Source organism: Coenobita brevimanus, chromosome 40 (assembly GCF_032717465.1).
Source record: "Coenobita brevimanus isolate Jiangsu-jjx chromosome 40, ASM3271746v2, whole genome shotgun sequence".
In the NCBI taxonomy this organism is placed as follows: Eukaryota; Metazoa; Arthropoda; class Malacostraca; order Decapoda; family Coenobitidae; genus Coenobita; species Coenobita brevimanus.
Genome location: NC_136993.1, coordinates 55,584,739 through 55,607,871, shown reverse-complemented (window position 1 = coordinate 55,607,871; position 23,133 = coordinate 55,584,739). Strand labels below are relative to the sequence as shown.

The window sequence follows — 23,133 nt, the reverse complement described above, 5'->3', positions numbered from 1 at the left end:
AATTAAAAAAAAAAAACGCCTGAACCACTCTCAACTTAAAATTGCTAGGAACCATACAAAAGTTATAATAAATCTTGCTAAATCAAAGTTTCTTCAAAACCAAGCATCGAAACTACTTAAAAATCCTAATGACAATAGAATATTCTGGTCAACTCTCAATTCTTTTACTAATAACTTCAAAAAGTCATTATCCATTCCCCCACTTAAGTCGTCAGATGGTAACATTACAAATGGTCCATGTGGTAAATCGAATATCCTTGCCAGTACGTTTGCCACAAAATTTTTCTTTCAGTCTTTCTCCTCCAGTTCCACCTTAGACGATTCCGGTGCTGTTCCTCCATCACTTCCCCTCTCTGGCTTCCTCATGGCTGACATTAAAATTTCTTCAGCTGATGTATTTTCTGCCATCACTGGCCTCAATACTAACAAGGCATATGGGCCTGATGGAGTATTTCCTGTTGTCCTCAATAACTATGCTTCTGTACTTAAACCCTGCCTAGGTAAACTCTTTCCCCTTTGTCTGTCAATTTTGTACCTTTCCTTCCTGCTGGAAGTTTGCTCTTATTCAGCCAGTCTCAAAGAAGGGTGACCATTCCCAACCCTCTAACTATCGTCCAATTGCTTTAACATCCTATGTCTCAAAAGTTTTCGAGCTTATTCTTCACATAAAAATTTTAAAGCACCATTCCTATCACAACCTTCTTTCTGATCGTCAGTATGAGTTCAGCCAGGGACGCTCCACTGGCGATCTTCTCACCTACCTTTCAGACTCCTGGTCATCCTCCTTTCAGGACTTTGGCGAAAGCTTTGCCATGGCACTTGACATCTCAAGGCTTTCGATCGAGTCAGGCATAAATCTTTAATTTCCAAACTGCCCTCTTACGATTTCTATCCTTCTATCTGTGCCTTCATCTATAGCTTCCTTTCTGGGGTTCAATAGCCGCTGTTGTAGACGGCCATCATTCTTCTCCTACATCTATCAACAGTGGTGTTCCTCAGGGCTTTGTCCTATCACCAACTCTCTTTTTTTTTTTATTCATCAATGACCTTCTAAGCTGTACATCTAACCCTATCCACTCATGCGCTGATGACTCCACCCTTCACCTTTCCATTTGGTTCCCGCAACGTCCATCTCAGCAGTTACTTCAACAAACAAGGGATGAAGCTATGGCACACCTAATGTCTGACTTGGGTCATATCTCTGACTGGGGTAAAAATATCCGGTTGTTTTTAATGCATCAAAGACTCAGTTTTTACACTTATCAACCCGAGAAAATCTTCGACAGATATACCCACTAATGTTTAATAATATTCAGTACAATCCTGCATCATCCTTGAACATGCTTGGGGTTTCATTTACTCAGGACTTATCTTGGAAAGATCGTATTACATCTCTTGTAAAATCTGCTTCCAAGAGATTAGGTGTGCTAAGCTGACTCTGTACCTTCTTTACCTTTGCACAGTTGATGACATTATACACCGGTTTTATTTGCCCCTGTGCAGAGTACAACTCTCATGTGTGGGGAGGCTCCTCACATACAGGTCTTCTCAATAGGGTGGAGTCAAAGGCTTTACATCTCATTAACTCTCATCCTTTTACTGGCTTCCCTCAACCTCTGTCTCTTCGTCAAACTGTTGCATATTTATCTCTTTTCTATCGTTACTTCAATGGTCATTGCTGCTCTGAACTGTCTGCTTGCATCACTCCACCTGTACGAGGGATGTGTAGCACCCATTTAGCAACAAACTCTCATCCTTTTTCTGTCCAGCTTTTTAATGCAAGAGTTAACCGTTACTCCCAGTCTTTCATTAATGCAACAGGTCAACTCTGGAACTGTCTCCCTTTGTCTGTATTTCCTACTTCCTATGATCTCCAGCCCTTCAAACGGAGTGCGTCCAGGCATCTTGAAATGAACGGATCTTGAATTTGGCTCTCTTTTGTATTGTTTTAGTTTTTTTTCTTTGGAAGAAACGGTTTGGGGGCTCCTGGCCTTTGGTTCCTTCTTCCTTCATAAAAAAAAAAGCACGACCGTGTACTAAAACTTGACTCTCCCGAAACTGTTCCTCTTAAAATACAGACTAGATACGAAAAAATTCATCCTAGACAATTTACTGTCCAATAATGCTCCATGCCCAGATGGAATTCCTCCAGTTGCTTTGAAAAGGTACTCTTCTGAACTTGCCTCAGTTCTAATTAAATTTTTCAGACTACGCATACGTACTTCTTCACTCTATAATTCATGGAAAGGAGCTAATATCCACCCGATACGAAAGAAAGGAAGATCCTCTGACCCCTCTGTTTACAGACCAATAGATATCAAGTCTTCTCTTGGCAAAATATTGGAAATAGTGATTTAGTAGCACATTGTTAAACACCTTTAATCCAACAACTTAATCAGTGATAGACAATATGGTTTTCGTAATGAGAGATCCTCTATTGATATACTCAGTCTCCTGACTCATACAATCCATCATTCAATTGACTATCATAAAGAAACTTATGCAGTAGCCCTTGATATTTCAAAAGCTTTCGACAGAGTGTGGCACTATTCATTGTTATCCAAACTCCCTTGCTATGGACTAACGTCTTTTGTTCCTCTGCTTTCCTCATAACTCAGCGACAGAAAAATAAAAGTAAAAGTAGATGATGTATATTCCAATTTCTACTTAGTTAACGTCGGTGTCCAACATGGATCAGTTCTGGTGCCAATCCTATTCCCAGTCCATATTAATGATTTCCCACCCACAATCCCATTTATTCATAAGCAGATGACTCAACACGTCAGTGTTCGTTCATATTCAAGCATCCAGTCAGAGAGTTTAATATCTCTAACTCTCAACTAAGTGCAGCCATCTCCATAAATCAAGACTTATCTAAGATTACAGAATGGGGCAAAATATCCTTATCTAATTTAATGCTATTAGAACCAAATATGTACAATTTACTGATAGACAGATATTGCCAGATTCGTATATTACCTTCAGTGTTACTAATATTCTCATCTCCAAAAGTGGTGAAATTCTCTGTGTTTCACTTATCAGTTCCCTCAGCTGGACCTCTCATGTCAGATCACTTGTTATAACCGCTTCAAAGCTTACTGCACAAAGTCCGTAACTTCTTCACTGACGAGCAGTTAGCTATAATATATAAGAGTCATGTGCGCTCTCAGCTATTGTTCACTCTTGTGAAATGGATGTGGAGAGATTGCCCTAAAACAACAAGACAAAATTCTAAACAAAGCTGTTGAAAATGTTAATAACCCTGCTATTACAAAATAAACTACCTCCCCTACAAGTAAGAAGGAATGTTGCCTCCGATTCACTACTTTACAGATACTTTTATGGCAAATGCTCAGACGATGTTGCATCCATTGTACCACCTCTCCGTGCATTCCCACGTGCTACATAGGCATCTAGTAGCGCTCATGACTGGAGTGTCACACTGCCATATTGCAGAACTTCTACCAATCAGAATTCTTTTATTATCCGGACTGCATCTCTCTGAAACTCTCTTCCCATGAACTGTTTCCCCCCCAAATTTGAACCTACAGCTCAAGTCCATCTGTAATGGATTTTTTTTATGAATTGAGGACCCCAGTAATCTGGTGTATGGATTTTTTTTTTTCCTTCCTCTATTCTTTTATTAACAAAAATAGAAGGGGAATACTCATGGCGATTTTGTGCTTTATAGTCTATTAAATTAACTCTTGGTAATAATAAACAAATGATTGTAGTAGTCATGTGTTATATTAACCCGCCCCGTCCCGTCGACGTATGGGTACGTTGCAACGATTTGCATTTGCCAGTTCCGGCGACGTACCGGTACATCGTGCAATTGCAAGGTCCCTAATTTGCACAATTTTCAATTTTCGTGCGTGATTTTTTATATGTATCCACGGGACACCTTCCTCTATTCCTCTACAAGATGCCAAGCAGGGACAATGCCTTACACCGTATAACCTCCCCCCTCCCCCCTCATGCCATTGTCTCGGCAATTCACCTGTTATCAGTGACCTGGCCAGTAAAGATATTCAGGGCTAGAGTGATTCCCCAATCGATGACAATGTGGAGGACAATGTTTAGATAGCATTAGAAGAAGAAAGAGTCAGAAATAATGATCAGGTAATGTGGCAAAAAAGGGTCAGGTATGGTGATTAGTGAGTGAAACAATGCTTATAATGCCTTTATTACTGCTTGAAAACCAATATACTCTCATACTACATATAAATTCGTACCAAGTAAATAAATAAATACCATTTATGAGTGGATAAAATAGTTACCCTCCCATAGAACTCGTTTTCTTTGGAGCCAGCATGTTAGAAATCCCAGTCAGGTAAGGAGGAACTCCTACCTGGATTGAGTTTTTTAAACCTCAGGTGAGCGATTTCTCTATGAATTTTCGATGTTTCTCACCAAGCAGCGAAGGTTTTAGCCAAAAAAAAATTTTTTTGAAAATACCTCGGGATTGGGGGATGTCGGAGGTGCGGAAAACCTTGGGACATGACGGGTTAAGACGTAGTTTCATGTGAGGTTTGATTATATTAAGGACGTAAGTTGGTTGTTTAGTAATTTTAATTTTATCTTGTCAAATACCTTCTGACGTGGTGTAAACTGTTATTGGACGATAAAACAGTAATTTTAATGAAGCAGTCTTTCATGTTCATGTAAAATTTATTATATATATATATATATATATATATATATATATATATATATATATATATATATATTATTACGGAACAGAGAGAGATAATGAACACTTCAAGTGAGAATACTAAAATCACTACTGTCCTGCAAAGTTCCAGGTTCAAAACAAAAAGATTTAGGTAAAATTACAAGTTAAAGTTTAATGCTCAAACTAACAACTAAACATTCAGGACTCATAAGGATAATGTAATGGCAAAACAGGTTACATATATTGTTAACCGCAATAGCCTCTATTAACACGAAATTAGCAAGAGCAAATTTATCTAAGTCAGCCCTGATAAAATGTGAAAACCGGATAATGAATGCTCAGTTAAAGCAAGATATAATACTATTACAGATACAAAATATTACTAATACTGTCTGACAGTATGGAACCAATATGAATCATATGCCGCGTTTTTGTCATCCAAGCTGAGGGATTGGATACGAAGCCATCTTCGGTAAAACCAAGCTGCGCTGTTTTTGTCGGCCAAAGTGATACGAAGCCGGCCCAAGCGTTTGTCATCAAAACCAAGACCGTTTTCGTATCCCACCCAAGCGTGGTCGCGAGCAGTCTTGGTGTAGCTTGGGGAGAGTGAGATTGGTCAGCAAGGACACATAAATGATAAATATCCTGAAATTAGCATTATGTACATAAAATTAGGGTGCAGGTGGCTAATATTAATGACATATAAAGCCAGTTCAGCACAAATAACGGCTACATGTAAGTTGCATATTCATCAGAAGATCGTCTTCGGTGAACTCCCTGTTTACTTTGCGATTGGCACGTAATTTTTCGGTTCTACGTATCCTGGATTCTTTTTGCGGACAAAAACCAAGCGCCCCAAGATGCGCTTCGAATCCCAAGCTCCAGCTTGGACGACAAAAACACGCCTATAAAAACTTTACCAGGCTTACAAATTAACGCCTTAGGCTATACAGTACAAGAAAAATGGTAATAACAATTATACTCAAATTATACACCAGCTAGATGGCTGGAGACTTCCTGAGCACTCACAAAATTAATAATATACTGTACAGGGGAGGACAGAGATGTGAACAGAATGAGGAGTAGATCTAACTGGCAACTAATGCAGAGACTGAGCTCATTATACAGGGGGCCGGCAGAGCTTGATTCAACTTGTAAGAAGGACGCGCAAATGAAGGCATTAGAGGACGGAGAGTTGACAATCCTGCTCTGAACAACAGAAAGAACGACTTACTCTACTATAAGGGGGAGAAGGGGGGAGTGAGGTAGAACACGCAAGCCTGGTCACTATGGAAGCCACGTGGCGGATCGTGAACAAACATGCAGCATACTGTACGAGTACATTAGGATCATACAAAGGATGATGCAATCGTGAACAAAACTGTATCATAAGTTAGAATTATACAAGGGATGATGAAATCATAGGCTATGTAACACCTCCTCACAAAGAAAAAGAAATTTGCAAAGGAAATTTCTTATTACTCTAAAACAATCTGTCTAAAGTCTAGATAAGCACTCTGCAATAACATTTTCTTTCCCCTTGACATGTTGTATGTCTAATGAATACTCCTGAAGAAGTAGACTCCATCTTGTCAATCTCTGATTTTTATCAAACTTACTAAGGAATTTCAGTGGGTTATGATCGGTATAAATGACTATGGGGTCAAAACCAGATCACAAATAAAATGAAAGATGCTGTAAACCCAAAATCAAGGCCAAAAGCTCTTTCTCAATAGTTGAGTAGTTCTTTTGAGGTGGAGTGAACTTCTTACTGTAATAAGATACAGGTGTTCAATACCCTGATCATCCTCTTGCAGCAAAACAGCCCCAGCTCCTGTGTCACTTGCGTCAACAGCCATCTGAAAAGGCTTAGCAAAATTTGGAGTAGCGAGCACTGGCTGACTTAATAGGATAGCTTTAAGTTCACTGAAAGAGGATTCACAGTTATCGGTCCAGACAAATTTAACTCCTTTTTTCAGTAGGTCTGTAAGTGGTGATACAAGAATTGAAAAGTTAAGAACAAATCTCCTGTAATAACCTACCATTCCCAAAAATCTTTGTAGCTCTTTCCTACTTTTAGGTCTGGGAAGATCACTTATAACCTGAACTTTAGCTCCTGGTGGTGCAACGTGTCCATCACCAATTACGTACCCAAGGTACTGAACTTTAGCTTGACCAAACTCACACTTTGATAAATTAGCTGCAAGATTAGCCTGAACCAAATGCTCAAGAAATTTACTGACATGGCATAGGTGATCTTTTCAGTTGTCACTGAAGATTAATACATCATCATTATAAACAACACACCCTGCCAAACCCTCTGTTACAACATTCATGAGCTTCTGAAAAGTGGCTTGTGCATTCTTCATACCATATGGCATTAAAGAACATGCAAAAGTCTTTCCTAGTGTTACAAAACATGAGATTTCCCTAGCACGTTCAGTCATAGGTACTTGCCAGTATCCCTTTAACAAATCAACCTTACTCATGTACCTAGCCTTTCCGATCTTGTCTATGCAATCTTCCACGCGAGGGAGAGGGTAAGTGTCTGTTTTGGTTATCTGATTAACACGTCTGTAGTCGATGCAAAGCCGCTGTGACCCACCTGGTTTAGGGCCTAAAGTGACAGGAGAACTCCACTCGCTCTGACAGGGCTCAATCATCTTGTGGTCCAACAGGTAGCCAAGCTCCTTCTGGAGAGAGGAACTTTCACTGCGTTCACATGGTAAGGAGGCAGTTTAATTGGCTTTGTGTCTCCAACATCGACATCATGCATCAACACAGTGGTTCTTCCTGGAGTGTCACAGAACACTTGCGGGTACTCCTGCAGTAATGCCGAAAACTCCTGCCTTTCCTCGGGAGCTAGATGAGAAAGCTTAGTCTGGAGATCATTCATGATATCAGGATTCTTCCCCAAACTGTCACTCAGGCTCATACTGCTTGGGAGAGCTTCACTTGCAGACTCGGGTGGAACAGCTACAGTGCAGACTGGGTTATTTTCGTCCCGCCTGTGATATAACTTTAGCATGTTGATGTGACAAAGTTGCTTGTTCTTTCTACGATCTGGTGTGGTGATGACATAGTTGACATCACTAAGTTTCTTCTCCACGAAATAAGGACCGCTAAACTTGGCTTGAAGAGATTGCCCATGCACTGGTAGCAGAATCAAAACCTGATCTCCTGACTGAAAGTGGCGTAACCTGGACTTCTTATCATACCAAGTCTTCATCTTCTCCTGAGCAGCTCCTAAATTCTCTCTTGCCAGCTGTAAAGCAGTGGACAGCCGTTCTTTGAACTTCATCACATACTCCAGCAGGTTGACGTCATCTTCCTCCGACAGCCAGCATTCCTTGAGTAGCTTAAGGGGTCCTCTTACTTCATGGCCAAACAGTAGTTCAAAGGGTGAAAAGCCCAGTGATTCATTTGGAGATTCTCTTGCCGCAAATACAATGAATGGAAGACCTTTATCCCAATCTTTCTGATGTTCCAAACAGTATTTCCTGAGCATCGATTTGAGTGTTTGATGATATCTCTCCAACGCTCCTTGGGTCTGGGGATGGTAAGCTGAAGACGTGATCTGGGTGATGCCCAACTCTTTCAGAGACTGCTTGAAAACACTTGACATGAAATTACTTCCCCGGTCTGACTGTACCTCCTTGGGCAGACCAAACTTGGTGAAGAACCCTAGCATTTCCTTAACCACGTTCTTTGCTGAGATATTTCTAAGTGGAATGGCTTCAGGATAACGAGTAGCCATATCAATCAGGGTCAAAACAAGAAAATCCTGAAGAAGTCTTAGGAATAGGGCCCACAATATCCACCAACACACGGGTGAATGGCGCCTCAGAAGGAGGAATGGGAACTAGAGGTGCAACCTTTTCGGTCTGATTACACTTCCCCACAACTTGATAGGTGTGACAAGACTTACAATACCAGGAAACATCTCTGAAGATACCTGGCCAGTAGAAGTGTTTCAAATGCGTGCCACAGTCTTCCTCACCCCAAGGTGTCCTGCCAAACTGGAATCATGAACCACTCTAATGATATCCTGCCTACAAACACGAGGGATGACAACTTGATGTACAACCTCCCATTCACAGTCGGCTGATGCTGTTGGGGGTCTCCACTTCCTTATAAGTACTCCTGACTTTATATAATAACAAGTAGAAGCACCGGCTGACTCTTCCTCACCGCAAGCAGAGTTAGCTAGACCTTTCAGCTCAGGGTCAGCAACCTGCAACTCAACCAACTCTTGACGAGACAAATTATCAACACTATGGGGTACTGCCTCATCTGGTGATTGGTCCAAATTTGCAAGAAAAGTGTCAGCTAGGATAACATCATCATCATCATTATCCTCTAAGTCACTAGTAACTTTAGACTTAGCCCTAGTGACAGCACATGCAGAGAACACATCAGGGACATCACAATCCTGGGTCGCAGTCACTGGTTCACTAGACAATTGAGGAACTTGACACACTTGACTTCCACCAATATCATTTCCAAGTAAGAAAGTTACACCTGACATTGGGAGTGTCTCAACCAAGCCAACCATAACGGAACCATTAACAAAACCAGACTCTAAATTCACTTTGCACAGAGGGACAGAGAAGTAATTATTCCCTACACCTTGTAAGATTACAGTTTCATCAGAGGAATTAACATTAGAGCCTAGAACACTGGTCAGCATAAGGGATTGGCAAGCACCTGTATCACGATATATTTTAATTGATTTCCTGTCATTGCTGTCCAGAGGACTGACAAAACCATCAGAGAGGAAATTAGCACATGAACTCTTGATAGTGTCACCCACGTTACTGCTCAAAAGAGGAGCTTCATCATGAGAATTTAATTTACCCCTCAAAGCAGATTCAGTTAACTCGGTTAAAGAATTATGGGAACTCTCAAGGGTGGACATTAGACCAATTGACTGAATATTTAAAGACACCTTTTTGTTCACATCACGCTGTCTCCTGAAACATTTCTCCGTAGTATGACCAAGCTTACTACAATAAGTACATTTACTTTTCTGAAATCTAGATGTGGAGCTGGTATTTACTTCCTGAGAAATATCATCTTTATTCTCTTTCCTGTTACCTGTACTCTGAGTAGAGGCAACGTACTTACTCTCAGCTTTCCTTTTTTCTTTAGAATATCTCTTGTGAGTTAGAACATATTCATCAGCTAAAACTGCAGCATCAGACAAATTATCTATTCTTTTCTCATCAAGATACAGGCTTACATCTTTATTAATACACCTTTTGAAGTCCTCCAGCAAAATTATCTGCTTAAATTTATCAAAATCAGAATTTACATTCTTAGAATTTAACCACTGCTCTAACAGATCTTCTTTGATTTTTGCATACTCAACATGGGATTGCTTATCTTGCTTATAAGCTGTCCTAAATTTTACTCTATAGGCTTCAGGAACAAGCTCATAGGCCTTAAGAATCAAGCTCTTAACTACATCATAATTATCAGATTGATCCTGAGGCAAAGATGCATAAGTTACTTGAGCTTTACCGGTGAGAACACTCTGAAGGAGTACTGGCCAATACTTTTTGGGCCAATTAAAACCTGTAGCTACCCTCTCAAACAACTGAAAATACTTTGTTAAATCAGATTCATTAAAAGGAGGTACAAGTTTAACATTTTTAGCCACATCAAAATCATCAGAGCAAGATGATCCAGTTCCACCTTGTTTCATGCGATACTCATGGTCTGCTTGAATCCTAGCAAGTTCAATTTGTGCCTGAGCCTGTGCCTGTGCCTCCTGAATACGAGCCTGAGACTCAGCCTCCTTAGCATGTGCCTGAAACTCAGCCTCCTTAGCATGAGCCTGAAACTCAGCCTCATTAGCACGAGCCTCCTGCAGGGCTAGCTGATACTTAGCTATTTCAATCTGCGTTTGCTCATCTGGAGGAGTTACATTAAACAAGCTTTTATTAATCATGCCAACAATTTGATCTTTAGAATGATGAGAGTGAACAGCAATTCCCAATTGTTGAGCAACAAGCTTAAGTTCATTCTTTGTTCTGTTTTCTACATCACACACTGTTTCCACATTTGACAAAAAATCTTTGGCTTCATCAAGAGTAGTAATAGTAGACATCATGAATAAATCACAGTCACAAAATATCATGCAATATCCTTATGATATTATCCTGAATATCCTGGTAGGGTCGCCAAATTAATGTTATGGAACAGTGAGAGATAATGAACACTTCAAGCGAGAATACTAAAATCACTACTGTCCCGCAAAGTTCCAGGTTCAAAACAAAAAGACTTAGGTAAAATTACAAGTTAAAGTTTAATGCTCAAACTAACAACTAAACATTCAGGACTCATAAGGATAATGTAATGGCAAAACAGGTTACATATATGGTTAACTGGAATAGCCTCTATTAACACGAAATTAGCAAGAGCAAATTTATCTAAGTCAGCGCTGATAAAATGAGAAAACCGGATAATGCTCAGTTAAAGCAAGATATAATACTATTACAGATACAAAATTTCACTAATACTGGCTGACAGTATGGAACCACTATGAATCATAAAAACTTTACCAGGCTTACGAATTAACGCCTTAGGCTATACAGTACAAGAAAAATGGTAATAACGCTTATACTCAAAATATACAGCAGCTAGATGGTTGGAGACTTCCTGAGCACTCACAAAAATAATAATATACTGTACAGGGGAGGAGAGAGATGTGAACAGAATGAGGAGTAGATCTAAGTGGCAACTAATGCAGAGACTGAGCTCATTATATAGGGGACTGGCAGAGCTTGATTCAACTTGTAAGAAGGACACGCAAATGAAGGCATAAGAGGACGAAGAGTTGACAATCCTGCTCTGAACAACAGAAAGAACGACTTACTCTACTATAAGGGCGAGAAGGGGGAAGTGAGGTAGAACACACAAGCCTGGTCACTATGGAAGCCACGTGGCGAGTCGTGAACAAACATGCAGCATACTGTACATTAGGATCATACAAAGGATGATGCAATCGTGAACAAAACTGTATCATAAGTTAGAATTATACAAGGGATGATGAATCATAGGCTATGTAACAATATATATATATATATATATATATATATATATATATATATATATATATATATATATATATATATATATATATATATATATATATGCAGCACTTATATATAAGTGGTAGGTGGGGACGCCCATCATCCACCCACTGAGTGTACTGTTGCTCTGTTATTAGGGTAACTCTACATTGAGTTACAAGCCAAATAATTTCCTGTAAACCAGGAAATCATTAACAATGCTGGGTGGTAATATTATAACCAACCAACACGTGTTCCCTATGTGACAATAAGTTGGTTGGCAGAGGGTTAGCGTCCCTTCCCGGAAAACAACTAACTAAAAATACTAACAAGAAGCCTCAGACCAGGACTGACGAAAAGGTGACAACTAAAGACCGAACAAAGGACATGGTACGGATAGCTACATGGAATGTAAGCGGTGTGAATGATGAGGTGAAAGAGAGATTGTCCAGGTGCTTGAGGGTGCAAAAGTGGATGTATGTGGATTAACTGAAACTAAATGGTGTTGTAGAGTGTGAGAGAACGGAAGTATGGATGGGGTATATGCGCGGGAGTAGGTGAGAATGGGAGGGCAAAAGAAGGAGTGGGTATTGTTGTAAGTAACAGATGGAAGGAAGTTATAAGAGAGTATTGATCAGTTGGCTCAAAGATTGTATCGGTAAGATTGAAAGTTGGACTATGAATGTGGGTGATTGTGTGTGTGTGTGTGTGTGTGTGTGTGTGTGTGTGTGTGTGTATGCGCCAACGCAAGATCATGCAAGTAGTGTGAAAAGAGTTCTGAACAAATGTGGAAGTGTGCATGAAAAAGTTTCAGTGGAATGAGAGAGTGTTTTTGACTGAATATATGAATGGAAAAGTAGGGAATGTGAAGGTGGATGGAGTAGTTAGTGAATGGGGTGTGCCTGCTGAGACAGATGAGAATGGCAGTGCTGTAATTGACATTTGTGCCGGAAGGCAGTTGGTGATAGCCAATACCCTCTTCAGGCACAAAATGATCCACAGGTATACATGGCGAGTGATGAGAAGGATGGATGGTGAACTGAATGAACGGGAGGCAATGACTGATTATGTATGTGTGGATAACAGGATGAGAAGGTGTGTAATGGATGCAAGAGTATATAGAGGTTGCAGGAGTGGACACTCTGACCACCACTTGGTGGTAGTCAGAATCAGTGTCCAGACTATCTGTCTATCTGTTTATTGCAAGACGCCTTAATCCCGTAAGGGATGGCCACAAAATAATCACCTCCATGTCGCTCAGTCCCCCACCATTTCACTGCCCTGCTCTCAGCTTACACCCCTCCTCCCTCATATACCTCTCCACTCCATCCCTCCATCTCATCCTTGGCCTCGTCCTCCCTTTCCCCCCTCCACCTCACTCATATACACTCTCCTCGTCAGTCTCTAACTCTCCATCCTCTCCACATGGCCACCCACCTCAATGTGTTTCTCCTAACGCTTCCTATTACATCCACATCCACACCACAACACGACTTCACTTCCTCATTTTTCAGTCTGTCTCTCCATGTGACTCCACATGCTCCTCCCAAATAACTCATTTCCACTGCTTTCACTCTTGACTTCTGTCCCACCAGCAAGGTCCAAGCTTCAGTACCATACGTTAGAGATGGTATCACAATACTGTCATGTAGTAGCTTTTTCACTTCCAAGCTCACTTCCATGTTTCTTATAATGGTTTCAAGAAACCAGCAACCTTTCTTCCCTGCTGCACTGTTTCAAGCACTTCACCCTCTAACCTTCCATCCTTACTCATCACACTACCCAAGTATTTAAAGGCACTCACATTTTCAATTTCCTTCCCATCCCATCTCACTGTACAATCACTGACTTCACTTCTCTCGAAGACCATCACTTTACTCTTCCCTACATTCACCTTTAGATTCCGTTTCTCACACACTCTCCCAATCTCATCCACCAAACCTTGCAGCTCCACTTCATCGTCACGTAACAACACAGTATCATCTGCAAACAGCAGTACCGGTAGCTTCCAAACACTGCCATCTCTCACTAGGGCCACTTCAACATCCAGTGCCATACCTTGTATCTCTTTTATAACCCCATAGATATACAGATTGAGCAACAATTGAGACATGGCACATTCTTGTTTCAACCCAAACTTCAAATAGAAAAATTCACTCGGTTCTCTATCCACACGCACTGTAGCCCTAGCACCCTCATACTGTACATATTCTTCACGACCTTCAACACCTTCCCATCTACTTCATATATTCTAAATAATTTCCACAATCCTTGTCTATCCACCCCGTCATATGCTTTCTCCAAATCCATGAAAGCTGCATACAACTTCTCTCCCTTCTCTTGAAACTTTTCCACCAAAGATCTAAGAATGACTGTCTGATCTACACAACCCTATCCCTTCCTAAAACCTCCCTGTTCTTCTCCAACTAATTCCTCTGTTATTTCCCTAATTCTGTCAATAAGTATCCTGCCATATCTTTTTTCTATTACACTAAGAAGACAAATGCCCCTATGATTACCACAAATTTCTTTTTCCCCTTGTCCTTTGTACAGGGGAATTATTATACCTGGCTTCCAATCCTGTGGGACTCTAACTTCCTCCCAGGCCAATCTGCACATCTTCCACATCCATTCTGTTATTATCTCTCCCCCATGCTTCAGCATTTCACCAAACACTCCATCAATTCCTGGGGTTTTCCCCGTTTAAACTTTCTTCGTTGCTTCCACAACTTCCATCCTACTGATTTCTTCCTGTCTTCTCATCTCCCTCCTTCTCCCAGCCATTCCCCAGCCACTTATACTAGCATTACTTTCATTCTCTATGTTAAACAGTTTATTAAAATGTTCTCTCCATCTGCTCACTTTTTCTCCCTTCTCCACTAGTAATCTACCATCTTTATCTTTCACTCCCCAACTAACTTCTTTGGCACCCTGTCTAACTCTTTACCTCTTTCTAGAACATTTTCTTACATTCCCTCAAATTTACACTAGATTCCTTCCAAAATCCACATCCACTCTCTTCTTACTCTCTCTTACTAATCTTTTCACCTCTCTCTTCCTTTCCACATATTACTCTCTTTTCCATCTAACTCTCTTTTCCATCTAACAACTTCTTTGACGTCCGTTTCTCATCCACTCAATATATGCTTTCTTCTTTTGTGCCACAGCCTCTCTCATTTTTTCATTCAAACATGCTGTTCCCTGCATCCCCCTTCGTCTTCTCCTCACCCCACACACCACCTGACATGCTGCACAGATTTCTTCTGTGAATATCTTGCACATACCTTCCACGTCCTCCATCTACTGCAATCTTTATTTATGCAATCACCCCTTCACTTTCCTCTAATATTCTGCCTTTTTTTCCATTCTCTTGTAACTTTTCTACCCTCCTTGTAAGAACTACTTCCTCCTGTCCTTTTCTTCTATTTCTTCATTTTGTTTGGACTTTGATTCTGACCACCACCAAGTGGTGGTCCGAAAGTCAACTCCACCAACCTCTATATACTCTTGCATCCAATACACACATTCTCATCATTTCATCCACACACACATAATCAATTATTACCTTCCGTTCATTTGGTTCACCATCCACCCTTCTTATCACTCGCCAAGTATACATATGGATCATTTTGTGCCTGAAGAGGGTTTTAGCTATCCCCCCCCCCCCCCGGCACAAATACCTACTACAGCACTACCATTCTCATCCATCTCTGCAGGCACACCCCACTCACCAACTACTCCATCGACCTTCACATTCCCTACTTTTCCATTCATATCTCCAGTCAAAAACAGTCTCTCATTCCTGTCAAACTTTTCCAAGCATGCTTCCACATTTGTCCAGAACTCTTCTCTCAGTGTCCAAACGAAATGAAGAAATAAAAGAAGGGAAGGACAGGAGGAAGTAGTTCATACAAGGAGGGTGGAAAGGTTACAAGAGGATGGAAAAAGGGCAGAATACAAGAGGAAACTGGAGGAGCGACTGGTTAATACGGATTGGAGCAGACAGGGGACGTGGAAGGTGTGTGCAAGATATTCACAAAAGAAATCTGTGTAGCATGTGAGGTGGTGTACTGGATGAAGAAAAGACGAAAGAGGGTGTTGGGAACAGCATGGTGGACTATTTACATAGATAAAGGGAATATTTGGCTTTCGTTTAATTAAAACTAAGAGTAAATTAAGTTACTTCATGAAGTAATTTAACTGTATTTAGCCAATTGTAATCAATATATGATTGGCATCTCAAAATCCTATGAGGGAGAATAGACTCGCCATTTCTACGACTCTGTTTCCAAAGCTCGTTCAAGCTGCACGTTAATACGCACCTAAGGACGCTAGGAAGCCCCAGGCAAACCGACCGAGACTTCAGGCCCGTCGTTATCTGTTATTCCGACTCTCATCTAGCTAAGTAACCTTTAAGATTTGGCCATATCGGGGGGAACTAACTAGGATATCAGGAGAATAATTATTGGTGAGTTTGAGTATTAATTATACCCTAATCTCCTAAGAGATATATGAACTGTAAATTTATTATTGGTCGTGTTTAGACTAACACTCGTCAGATAGAGGAGTGTATAAAAAGCTCTGACACACTTTGGTGCCCTGAGTGAGGAGAACAGATATGTCCAGAGGCACTGAACAAGTTAAAGGGCGGATCTGGGGGGCACAGTCTATTTCTGCATTCCATAGAAGTGGAGGACACTGAAATACATATTTACAGAGCTCCTGGTGGAAGGGTAAGTTCCTTTTCTTATGATGAGCTGCTAAATGTCATATTGGATTTGGAGCATGATAGCACTAGCCTTTTCCTGGGAGGAAATGACAATTATAAAGATGTGGAAATTGATAAAATTATTGAAAACATTTTAGCCGCGGTAGGAGCCATTGAAGGTTCATGTAAATCCTCAGTAACCATAACCTTTCTTGAGCCTAGAAAACTACCATATGGTTCACCAGTTTGCTACAGTGGGTATGAATTAGTTAGCAGGGTCGTAAATAGGAAGTTGCAGAGGCTAAGGCAGGGAAAAGATTTTATCCATTTTAATCCAAAACTCTTCCAGGCAACTGTAAAAGCCGATGGTATACACTGGAATCACCATGGCCGAGAAGCAGTCCTGGAGAAATTTGTAAATTATATCTAGTTGAAGAAAGAACAATTCTACGCTCTATAGGCTGGGTGGTTCTACGTTATATTAAGATGTTAATTTGTTCTAAGCTCAGGGAAATTTGGGTTATTTTGGAAACGGAGTGTGGAAATAAAGACATAACCCCAGAGGTTTAACAGCCCAGGGAGATAGGTTTAATACCATAAGTCCAATCCCTACACCCCTGACAGTTTAAAATGATTAATAGTTCTGAGCCCAAGGAAATTTTGGTTATTTGGAAATTGAGTGTGGAGATAAAGACATAACCCCAGAGGTTTAACAACCCAGGGATATAAGTGTAATACCATAAACCCAATCCCTACACTCCTCAAAATTTAAAATGATTAATAACTACTGAGCTCAGGTAAATTTGTAGTTGTAAAATTGAAATTAATGATATTTCAGGTATCTTAGAAATTAGTCAAAATATCTATTTCCTAATTCCAGAGGTCATCCAGTCGTAGGGTAGGATGGGTAACTAGAGCCATAAATGTTTATAGGCAATTATTAGATGAAACACCTCAGACGAGGGAAAAATTAAGTAGTCTTCTGAATACACTAAAAGACAGATGGACTAAGTATGAAGAAAGTTACTTAAATTTAGAAGCAGCAATAGTGAAACGTGATGATAAATATCCTCTGGAGTCGGAGACTACCAAATTTGAAGTTAAATTAAAGTCGGGCCTGTGTTGGAAGCGGAGCCTGGTCGTGGCTGCTGGACTGGGCCTCGAAAGGAGGCATCCAGGGGGCGGCGAGGTGGCGGGAGGGGGCCCCGGGTGCGGGTGTGTCGTCGTGGTGGCGTCACTGGCGGTGGTGGTGGTGTCCCTGGTGTGGTGGTGTGGTGTGGGGCGGTCCGGTGGTCGGTGGTGGGTTCCCACCGGCGACGGGGGTGGCTGCAGCAGTTCTCGGGCCGTGCTCGCGCTCTGGCGTGGGTGCTCAGCCCCCCCGCCGTCGTCGTTGTCGTCTGTGCCTCCCGCCTCTCTGAAGCTGGGCAGCCGCCTCCCCCGCCCCCGCCGAGCACCGCCACCGTTGCCGCCGCGTGGCTGTCGCTGCGGGGGCCCCCGCTTTCCCTCTCTTCCCCCGCCGAGTCGCTCCCGTTATGGCGGGTGCCTCTGCCCCTCGTGATGACTCGAGCTCGGACCGGTGTGTCCACGACCTTTCCGTGGAAAGCACATGGCAGCGTGAGATTCTAAGGAATATATAACATTAGTGAAGCTGTTAGATTCTAAATTGGCTAATACTACTTCAGAAACACAAGTTGTAGAACAGCGGAGTAAAGCTGCACTACCACAAATTACTCTTCCGGAGTTTGATGGGGAGCAAAATTTAAAATCCTTTTGGGATCAATTTAAATATTTAGTCCATTACAGAATAGATCTCCCCAATGTGAGTAAGTTCTCATATCTGTTAGGACAGGTCAAGGGGACGCCTTAGAAGTTGACAAAGGAATTGCCTGTGGAAGAAAACAATTATGAGGCGGCTTTGACTATCCTTAGACAGAATTATGAAGACAGGAAGCAGGTCATTACCCAAGTACTGAAGGCTCTAATTGCATTACCCATACCTAAACATGATTTTGATTCCTTGCAAAATTTTAAGATTGTGATGAGTTGTAATTTAAAGGCTTTAGGTCCTTAAGAAGATGTTAAGGCAGCAGATTGGGTGCTTTCTAGAATTGTGTCCTTAAAGCTTCTAACTAGAACCAAGGATGCCTTGTATGGTAGGTACCAAAAGGATGATTTCTCCTGTGAGGAGATTGAGGACGGCTTGATGCAACTTTGTAAACATTTGTAAGGAACAGTAAAGCCTGCTGAAATTAAACAGAAGGCTGAAATAAGGAAAAGAACCAATAACCTAAGTCAGGGACGGCTAAGTATGTACCTAAAGAAGAGGTGGGTACTTTACTTAGTTCTTTATAATCTGAGGATAAATATTAAAGACAAGGAATAGACAAGCTAATGAAAATATGAAGGTCAAAATTTCCACAGTAAAGGACAGGAAGGTCTGTGTGTTTTGTTTTGAACAACATTCCAGTGCATCTTGTCAACATTATCCTGATTACGCTTCTAAAACAGTGAGGCTTCAGGAATTGGGAATCTTTGTCTCAAATGTAAAAATGACAATCATCACAGTGCTTTGTTCCCAAGGATGATAAAATATGAGGTTCCTATAACTGCAGTTGTCAATATGACAGTTGTGAAAGTGAATTCTCCATTAATAATGCCAGCTGCAGTTCCAATTGCAGATGTGAAGGTAATGATTGAGAATAGAAACAAATCTGCATGTTCTCTCTTTGATACGGGTACACAGAACACCTTCATTTCTGCATAAATTGTGAAGAAATTAAAGTTACCTATTATTGGCAAAGTAAGTCTAGCCATTACAGAATTCTAAACTACTAAGGAGGCTTGGTCCTTTGATTTAGTTAGACCTGTAATACAACTTGGAGGATATAAATCCCGTATAACAGCAACTGTACTAGATAATATGGAAACAAGTATACAGTATACATAAAAGGACTGAAGGAAACCGCTGATCATCTTCAAAGCTCGAGGATAATGTTGGTCAAACGGAATGTGAAATCAGATACTGTGGGTCCCATAAAAATTATAATTGGTTCGGAATACTGTGGAGGATTCCTTCATTGGCCTTTCAAGAAGAACAAAGTACAATTGTTCAAGAGTCCAGGAGGTAACCTTATTATGGGTCAGTTGCCTTTTCCAAACCAAGTTAAAGGAGAGGCCAAACTGGTAGACTCAGTCTTTGTTACCCCCACACAGTCATTGATGGTAGCTAGAATATGTGCAGAATTAGAACCTACTTAGATAAATTACTTACTGGATTAAAAAATCTAACCTGTACACAAATTGTGGGACCTAAACAGTGTAGGATAACACTCTGAGGAACCAACCCCTGAAGATAAAATAACTTTGGATTTGTAACCAGTCTGTGGAATTTAAAGATGGACAGTATTGGGTAGGATTACCATGGAAACTAAACCATTCAGAGTTACCAACAGATTACCAAGCAGCTAAAGCTCAGCTAAATTCTCTTGTAAGAAAGTTGAGATACAGATCAGAACATCTAACTATATATGATAATATTATAAAAGATCAATTGAAGAATAAATTCATAGAAGAGGCAGAATTCCCTGTTAACCACAAGGAAGGACATTATTTATCACATCATGCTGTAAGCAAGGATTAAGTAACTACTCCCAAAAGGATAGTTTTCAACTGTAGAAGTAAAGCGTCCAAAGGATAGCTACCTTGAACGACTGCCTATACTCTGGACCTACACTAACAGGGAAGTTACGGAATGTATTACTAAGATTTAGAGTGAAACCTTATGCTTATACAGCAGACATTAGTAAGGCTTTTCTCAGAATAGAATTGAGAGAGGATGATAGGAAATTTACTTAACTCCTCTGGCCTCAAGATCCTCAAAATGAGGATAGTCCATTGAGAACTTACTGATTCCGATCGGTGCTCTTTGGCTCTTGTGCTAGTCCTTTCCTACTTTGCAACGCTTTGAAGCATCATTCTGGAAATGCCAAATGCCCAGTAATAGGGAAGGCTTTTTACATGGATAATTTGCAAGGTGTTGCTGATACTGAGACGGAAGCATTTGAAGGCTTATGAAGTAGCCAGTTCCAAATGTGGGAGGGCAAATTTGCCGTTACTGAGCTGGAATGCAAATTCACCGCTTTTGATGAATAAAATACAAGAGGACTATCCAAAAACTGACATTTCCAAAACTCAAAAGGTGTTGGGTCTTAATTTGGATACAAAGGCTGATGAAATAAGTTTAAAGCCGATGAAGTTCTCTTATGTCACTCTCACCAAGAGGTCCTTGTTAAGTCAGGTCTCCATGTTATTTGACCCATTAGGATTGGTCAGTCCTATAGTTATTAGGGGCAAATGTTTAGTGCAAGAGGCTTGGCGGGAAAAGTTAGACTGGGACAAGGAATTAGGTGAGACATATGTGGAACAATGGGAACAGATTAGAAAGGATACTATGTTTGAGGATATTTATATATGGACTGACAGTGAGATTTGTCTTTACTGGATAGGGAAGAAAGGCAGTAAAATTCCTTTCGTCCACAATAGAGTGAAGACTATTAAAGAACTGTCTTCCAAATTTAAATTCATGCATGTAACCTTCAAGCAAAATCCAGCTGATCTGCTCTCGAGAGGTTCGACTGTAAAGAAACTGGTCAAAGATAACTTTCGGTTTAAAGGTCCTAAATGGCTACTCACTAAAGATTGGCCTGAGCAGAAACAGTATAGTATTGCTGAGGTTAGTGTAGTAAGCTTGGATCATGTAATACCTGAACCAGATGTGACACATTAGATTTTCATCAATAAGAACAACTTCTTAACACTACTATATTGGTTGTAAAATTATTGAATAAGAAAGTGGGGTTTGAGGACTTTGATCCTATAGAATACTGGCTGAAAAGGCTTCAAAGAAAATATTACGGAGACATTTTTTTATCTTTTATGCCAAGGCACTGACAGCAATAGTAAGCTGACAGGAGATTTAGGATTGTTCTTAGACGGAAACAGTCTACTTAGATGCCGTGGCAGAATAGTAAAGGGTGATTTGCCTCTCCAAACTAGAACTTTGGGGGATGAAGTACGTGATAGGGTACAGCAGGGAAGAAAGGTTGTTGGTACACTGAAAGCAGTGATGAGAAATAGGGAGGTGAGTATGGAAGTTAAGAAGTCACTGCATGATGGTATTGTGATCCCTACCCTGACGTATGGAAGCGAGGCATGGACCTTGCAAGAGGGGAACAAGTCAAGAGTGAGAGCAGTGGAAATGAGTTACTTGAGAGGAGCATGTGGAGTGACGTGGAGGGACAGGTTGACGAATGAAGAAGTGAAGGAACGTTGTGGGGTAGATGTGGATGTGGTTGAAAAGATTAGGAGAAATACACTGAGGTGGTTTGGACATGTGGAGAGAATGGAGAATGAAAGACTGACTAAGAGGGTGTATGTAGGTGAGGTGGAGGGAGGAAGAGGGAGGGGTAGACCGAGGATGAGGTGGAGGGATGGAGTTGAGAGGTATATGAGGGAGGGGGGGGTGAGTTGGGGGGAGGGGAGTCAAATGGTGGGTGACAGAGTGACTTGGAGGCGTTTTGTCTGCGGCCACCCTTTGCGGGATTAGGGCGTCGGGCTATAGATAGATAGAGATAGATAATTGTTAAGGAAGCCCATGAGTTGACTCTTCATGGAAGTGTACTACAGACTTTGGCCTGAATCCGAGAAAGGTATTGGATCCCTAAGGGTAGACAAATCGTAAAGAAACATCTCAAGAGTTGCATTATATATAGAAGATATGAACAACGACCATATGACTATCCAGGCCCACCTGCTTTACCGAAGGATTGGGTAAATGTAAGTCGGCCCTTCAAGGTAACTGGAGTTGATCACACAGGGGCTATAACTGTTACGGGTGAGGGAACTCCCCATAAGGTGTATATATGTTTGTTTACTTACACAATGGCAGTCCATTTAGAAATAGAAGAAGACTTAAGTTAAGAGACATTCCTGAATGTATTTAGAAGGTTTCCAGCTAGAAGTTCTTGTCCAGTAGATTAATAAGCGACAACGGAACCATTTTCGTTGGAGCAGCACCTCTACTTTTAAATATTATGAATGACCCAATGGCTAAGTCAGTGCTGGGAATCCAAAATTTTACCTGGCAGTTCATAGCTCCAAGAGCACCATGGCAAAGTGGATTTACAGATCGAATAATTGGTATGGTGAAGAAATGCCTTAGGAAAACATTACATATAACTAAGATCGCCAGAGAGGAGCTGAGAACAGTGATAACTGAAACTGAAGCTAGGATTAATGATAGACCTTTAACCTATCTGGATGACACCAGCTTTTCAACTGAGGCATTGACACCGGCTTTTATGTTGTATAGCAGAAAGCTCCATCCACTGCCTTGTGTGGTTATCCAGGAGGAAGTAGATGATCTTACAACAGAAAATAAAGAATTAGGATAACATCTGCGTGAGGGATACCAACATCTGAAAAGGGTATTGCACGCCTGGAATAGACACTGGAGCGAAGAATATCTTTTGAGCCAAAGAGAAAGATTTTATGGGGCTCAGGCTGCCTGCAACAAGTCAGTTATAAACATAGATGTGGTCTTAGTAAAAACAGAACAACCAAGATCCTATTGGCCATTACCTAAAGTGATGTACACACATCCTGATTCGAAGGGG

The 23,133-nt window shown here is 41.0% G+C and overlaps 1 protein-coding gene across 1 annotated transcript in view; it reads left to right on the top strand.

The window, feature by feature from the left end:
• The window catches only part of LOC145397116 (uncharacterized), a 289,376-nt gene that overhangs the window by 189,035 nt on the left and 77,208 nt on the right, over nt 1-23,133 (top strand). The gene's annotated exons all lie outside the window — the stretch shown is intronic.